The 6,504-nt window shown below is 38.0% G+C and overlaps 1 protein-coding gene across 2 annotated transcripts in view; it reads left to right on the forward strand.

Annotated features, from left to right (window-relative positions):
* The first annotated feature begins 2,332 nt into the window (after nt 1–2,332).
* The window catches only part of LOC122551341 (integumentary mucin C.1-like), a 25,179-nt gene continuing 21,007 nt past the window's right edge, over nt 2,333–6,504 (forward strand). The window contains exon 1 of one of the 2 annotated variants that reach the window (XM_043693075.1): nt 2,333–2,463. The gene's annotated coding sequence lies outside the window, so the exon portion shown is untranslated. The remainder of the gene's footprint in view (nt 2,464–6,504) is intronic. The other variant, XR_006312076.1, reaches the window with a different exon arrangement.

Below are 6,504 nucleotides of genomic sequence, written 5' to 3' on the forward strand. Positions count from 1 at the left end.
TGAATTGGCAGGCTCTGAAGGATCAATGCAGGACTTGAGGAATAGGAAAGGTTTCAGATACTTGGCCATTGGGACCAAATATGTGGCAGGAGATGCTGAAACAAAAGGATGGCTTCCAGCTCAACGCAATAGCATATAGAAATAAAAAAGAGGAATATGGTGAATAGTGAGTGTTGGACAATACAAGAGAGAGTGTAGATAACAACAGGTGAGGAATAAAGTCGATAATAACAGATAAACCCAGGTAAATAGTGCGGTGAGGAAGGCATATGGCGTACTGGCTTTTATTGGTAGAGGAATTGAGTTCCGGAGTCCTGAGGTCATGATGCAGTTGTATAAGACTCTGGTGCGGCCGCATCTGGAATATTGTGTGCAGTTTTGGTCGCCATACTATAGGAAGGATGTGGAGGCACTGGAATGGGTGCAGAGGAGGTTTACCAGGATGTTGCCTGGTATGGAAGGAAGATCGTATGAGGAAAGGCTGAGGCACTTGGGGTTGTTTTCATTGGAGAAAAGAATGTTTAGGGGTGACTTGATAGAGGTATACAAGATGATTAGGGGTTTAGATAGGGTTGACCATGAGAACCTTTTTCCATGTATGGAGTCAGCTATTACGAGGGGGCATAGCTTTAAATTAAGGGGTGGTAGGTATAGGACAGATGTTCGGGGTAGGTTCTTCACTCAGCGAGTCGTAAGTTCATGGAATGCCCTGCCAGTAGCAGTGGTGGACTCTCCCTCTTTATGGGCATTTAAGCGGGCATTGGATAGGTATATGGAGGATAGTGGGTTAGTATAGGTTAGGTGGGCTTGGATCGGCGCAACATCGAGGGCCAAAGGGCCTGTACTGCGCTGTAATCTTCTATGTTCTATGTTCTAAAAAACAACAATTGAGGATGTAACGGTATTATTGCAATGCATGCATGAAAATGCACAGAGTGTGGTGGACAAGGTTGGTGAACTAAAGCATAATAGTCATATGGGAGTATGTTACAGTGAGACATGGATTAAAAACAGTTCAGAATTCGAAGTTAGCATTTAGACAAAAATTCAGGGCAGATAGAGATGGAATAAAGGTCCTGCGGCTATAGTGTTGGAAGAGGGGCTGGCTTTGACAGAGCAAAGGCAAGATCCATTCAGTTCGAGGTGTCAATCAAGAAGCAAGAAGCAAAGGATCAAATTCATGGGGAGGGCCAATCTTAATAGGATAAGAGAGGATCTATCCCGTGCCAAACAGTGAAAGCAGTAACAGAACAATGGGTGATCATCAAAGAGGAGTTGCTTTCATTACAGGCTGGGCACAAAGTAAGCAGAGGAAAAGGTAGTGGACCTAAAGACAAGGTATTTTGGATGACAAGCAAGGTGGAGAATATGATCAAATGGAAACAAAGTGTACATGATGTATATTCGGCGAATTCTTCAAGCAAGAACCATGCAAAATCAATAAGTTGAGACTAAAATGAAGTGGAAAATAGGATCAGCAAACAGAGAATATGAAAACAGAATTGTAGTTAAAAAAGGGAACATAAATGTTTTCTCCTCAAATGTACCTAATAACGAGATATTTGGCAAAGAGGTGAGGCCTATGAGAGACAAAGAAACAATATATGCTGAGATAGCAGGGCCAGTCCAGAATACTTATTGGGTATTTTGTGCTGGCAATAACTAAGGAAGAGAAGGTTGCCAAAGTATCAGTTGCAGTGGCAATGATAAAGTTAATAGAAGGGATGCTAATTGAGAGGTTGGATGTGCTCGAAAGGCTGGCTACCTATTGAGGCATCCGTTAACTCACAGTGACCAGTAAGTTTCACGTTTGAGTTACTTGTTTAATTCGATAATTTATCACTTCTTTACTCCACTGAGGTTCATCATAAATAATTTCTCAAGGTACCAAGTTATGTAGAGCTTGGATTGTCTTGATTATGAGACTGGAAATTTACACCCATCACTACTAATGAAAAACTGGAACACCCAGTGAAGCTTTTGAACACATAGTTAACAAGTGGGAAGAATTTGAAGGAAACGAAATGAGTGAAGGTGTGCATTACTTGTGGTCAGATTACATCACTGATGCAGAATGTGAGTTGTTCTGCCTGAGGTATATAAATGTTGAATAGAAACAGGCAGCAGGCAGAAGGTAAAACAGAACTGAAGTGTCGACCAACATATCCAAATAGACAAAATGAAAATCATTTTTATCATATTTGCAGTAGCCCAGATCCTCTACTATTCTGGCAAGTATTGAAATATATTGAGGAGTGATTTTGCTGTGTAAATTGTTGTTGTATGCTAACAGTCACAAATGTATTCATCTTTAACACCCTTTTGCTTTTAGATTCCGGGACTCCATGTGATCAGTCAACCAGCTTCCAGACACCTGAGGCAGTAAATGCTACAATTGCAAAAGTGGATCAGATGTTTGGAATGAATAACCTTTTCCGTGTTGTCAGCTGCCAAGTACTACATGTAAGTGTCACCAAATTCAATTGAATCCTTTTAGCATTTTTATGTTAATGAACATTAGATTTATACATTTTTTTATGGAATATGCTATGAATTTTGAGAAATTTGGTCACGGCCAAGAGGTTAACATTCATTTTTAGCATTTTGGGTTGGAATAGTTTGGATTAGACCTACATCTTATTAAAAAAAAAGTATGATTGTTTTTTTTTTGTCCAACTCTATTGTTTCCTCTTGTCACCACTCTTTATTAATTGTTTCAATGTGAACAAATAATCTTGAAATTCCTTTGTGGCATAATGGGATTTCCCTGTGCAAACATTTACTTACCTGCGATGAGATTGCAGTTTGATTCTAGAGGTGACAATAGGAAGCTCTACCCATTAGGTACTGTTGAAAAGCAAATATTCAGTTGGTTCAAGTCCATCTCTCTCCGCTAGCACAGCAAAATGCTGCATGAAATTTGAATATTGCAAACAAAGGGAAGCCCTGAATATTGCAATTGGACCAGAAACTGAACTATCCTGAGATCTGTGTCCTGGAACGTAAAAAAAAAACTAGGACTGCAGACAGGGTTTTAAAATAATTAGAGGGGCTGGGGGGTTTTGGAGAGTGGAAATGTGGACATATGAAGCAAATAGATGTGACAGCATTAACAGGGCAGGTATTTGGGTAATGATACCCAAGTGGTCAGGTAGAGAAAGAAGATACAAAACAGAAAAGCATGAGTAGAACAGCCATACATAGGGTCAAAAGGGGTAAGAATGGTAAAAAAAACAAAATTAAAGGCTCTTTTCTTGAATGCTCAAGGTATTCAAAGCAAAAGGCATGAATTATCAGCATTAATAAAGGTGAATGGATGTGATCTTATAGACATTACAGAGACATGAGTACAAAGTAGCTGGTAACTAAGTATTCAACAAAGGTCAGCAGAAGTGGGTACTGCAGATGCTGGAGATTAGAGTCAAGATTAGAGTGGTGCTGGACCTGATGAAGGGCTTTTGCCTGAAACAATGATTTTCCTGCTCCTCGGATGCTGCCTGACCTGCTGTGCTTTTTTAGCACCATTCTAGTGTTGATTCAACAAAGGTAGTACATTAGTCATGGATGACTTTAATCTTCATGAAATCAGCTGACAGAGAATTCATGCATGGTGTTTGGGATGATTTCCTGGAACATTATGTTCTACATTCAACCAGGGAGCAAGCTATTTTGGATCTGGTGATGTGTAATGAGGCAGATTTAATCAAAGTTATCAAAGTCAAAATAACCTCAGAATCAGTGCACATAACATAATGGACTTTAGCAATCAGTTTGTGAGAGAGGAACTTTGTATAGAGTCGACTGTGCTAGGCTTTAATCAAGGTAATTACAAAGGAATGAGCACAGAGCTGGCTGGAGTAGACCAGGAAAGGAATTTAACAAAGCTGATTGAGAAAAAAATGGCCGACCTCGAAGAAAATAATTCATGGCTCACAGCAAAAGTATATCACAGCTCATGAAGAAGAAGGCGATAAGCCAGAATATAACCAGGGAGCATCAAATTGATGAGAAAACATACAATGTTGCAAGGATTAGTGGTAAGCCAAATGATTGGGAAAGTTTTAAAATCTGACAAAAGATGATCAAAAAATTATAAAGAGAGAGAATGTAAATTTTTAGTCTCAACTTGCAAATAATATGAAAACAGACAGCAACAGCATCTTTAAATATATAAAAAGAAGGACAGAAACCAAAATGAACATAAGCCCCTGAGAGAACAAGACTGGAAATAATAATGGCGGACCAGAAAATGGCAAAGAAGTTGAGTAAATACTTTGCCTCAGTCTTTAGAATAGTATTCCAAAATTCAAGGGGCACAAAAAAAAGGAATTAAATACAATAATTATCATGAGAGAAAAAGTGCCAGGGAAACTAATGAGGCTAAAGATTGATAAGTTCCCTGAATCTGATGGGATTGCATCCAATCATATTCAACAAAATAACTACAGCAAATACTCAATGCATTGATAGTGATCTTCCAAGAATCCTTAGATTCTGAAAAAATCCCAAAGGATTGAACATCTGCCAAGGTAACAACTTTTTTTAAAAAGGGAAGGAGATGCAAAACAGGTAGCTGGATGTCAGATAGTTTAATATTTGTTGTTGGGAAAACATTAATCTATTATAAAGAATGTAATAGCAGACCATTTAGAAAAACAATATTTACAAGCAGAGTCAGCATGATGTCATGAAGGAGACATCATGCCTGACAAATTTACAAGAATTCTTTGAGGTAACAAGCAGGATAGATAAATGAGGAACAGTGGATGTAATATATTTGGATTTTCAGAAGGCATTTGATGAGGTACCACATGTTACGTTACTTAATAAGATAAGAGTCCATGAGGTAGTATTTTGGCATGAATAGAGGATTGACTTACTAAAAGGAGATGGACAGTTGGGATATGCAGGACATTTTCTGGATAACAATTTGTAATCCATTGTGATCAGTGCTCGAGTTGAGGATCACCAGATCAGCCATAATCTAATTGAACGACAGAGCAGACTTGATGGGCTGAAAGGCCTACTTCTTAGTCTGAAAACATCAGGAACTCCTGGATCATAACATGTCTTTAGTTGCAGCCTCTACATCTGCATCGCTCTCACTCCAGCTTAGTGGCTGCCCTTAATGAACATCAGACAGATTTAGAAAGGTGCACATAAAGACTGGGAGGGGAAAGATGAATCATTATAATTAGGATTAACATGGGTTCAAGAAGAACACATCCATCCCAGAGCAATGGAATCTATCATTTGTAGCATGTCAACTTCCAAAATGTTCTGATCAATAAATTGATGTTGGATCATGAAAAATGCTCATCTCGTGAAACTATTTCACTGCTTTGCAAAATATGAAAAATTGTTGCGCGTTCTGTGGCTTGAATTGTGTCAGTTGCATTAGTCTTAAAAACAGTGTCATTAGATCATGAGACCCTAAGCTATCAGTGTAATTAGGCCATTTGGCCCATTGAGTGTGCTCTGCCATTTGATCGTGACTGCCACCCAGTGATTTGCTGGGACATAACCAAAAGAATTAATGATCACAGGAAATCTGCCCTTCTTCAAAGCTCTTGAAAATCTTGTTAGTAAACATTGACCCAGTCTCCAATTTTAACATCTCAGTTGAAGATTGGGATATAAGAGGGATCATATCTGATGGTGGATGGTATCTTCCTCATGCAACAAGATGATTCAAGTCATTCTGTTATGAAATGAGCTCGCTTCAGACAGTGAACTAATCTTTTATTTCAATGCATATGACTAGAGTGTTTTGTTAAATTATGACAAAAGACAGGAAATTTAGTAGCATTACTAGTGAAGTTGAATGATCATATTATGTTTAAGTTTATTATTTTCACTTCTGAAAACAAGCTTTTACAACATACGATGACTCTCATTTACTAAGAATGGAAGGGTGTAGTACATTGAAAATTGTGTTCCAAGTATTTAGCTTTAATTGCTTGAACATTAATTGTTAAATGTAAGACATATGGACATTGTGTTGATAAACTGATAATTCTGATGTAAGTTATGAGGTAAGGTGTGTCATTTCGATATATTAATATATTTTCTTTTGAGTTTGGATTTCAAACAAGTTCTATCTCACTTCAACCAGATCTGCTACAAATTGAAACAAAAAATCCAAACTTTCAGTTTTTCCCTCAACAAACAAACCAAAGTATCTCCTGATCCATCTAATTAAAAGCAAGCTAATGCCTCTCAACGCTTACTTTGCCCACTTGCAAAACTCTCCAAATGCAAACAGTTTCCCATTACTATTCCAAGAAGTTCCTCTCTCACGCACTCACTTAAAAATAATATGCTTCCAATATTGACAGTTACTCATTAATTCATTTCATTTACGGAGACCAAAAGCCACATGTCTTTGGTTCAAAGCTCAAAGTCAAAAATAAGTTCTATTAAAATATTAACATATAAATCACACAGCTTGCATTACACCGGGACTTAGCTGGTTAGCCTTCAAGAATCACAACCACATTCCTT

This window comes from Chiloscyllium plagiosum, chromosome 7 (assembly GCF_004010195.1).
Source record: "Chiloscyllium plagiosum isolate BGI_BamShark_2017 chromosome 7, ASM401019v2, whole genome shotgun sequence".
Classification (NCBI taxonomy): domain Eukaryota; kingdom Metazoa; phylum Chordata; class Chondrichthyes; order Orectolobiformes; family Hemiscylliidae; genus Chiloscyllium; species Chiloscyllium plagiosum.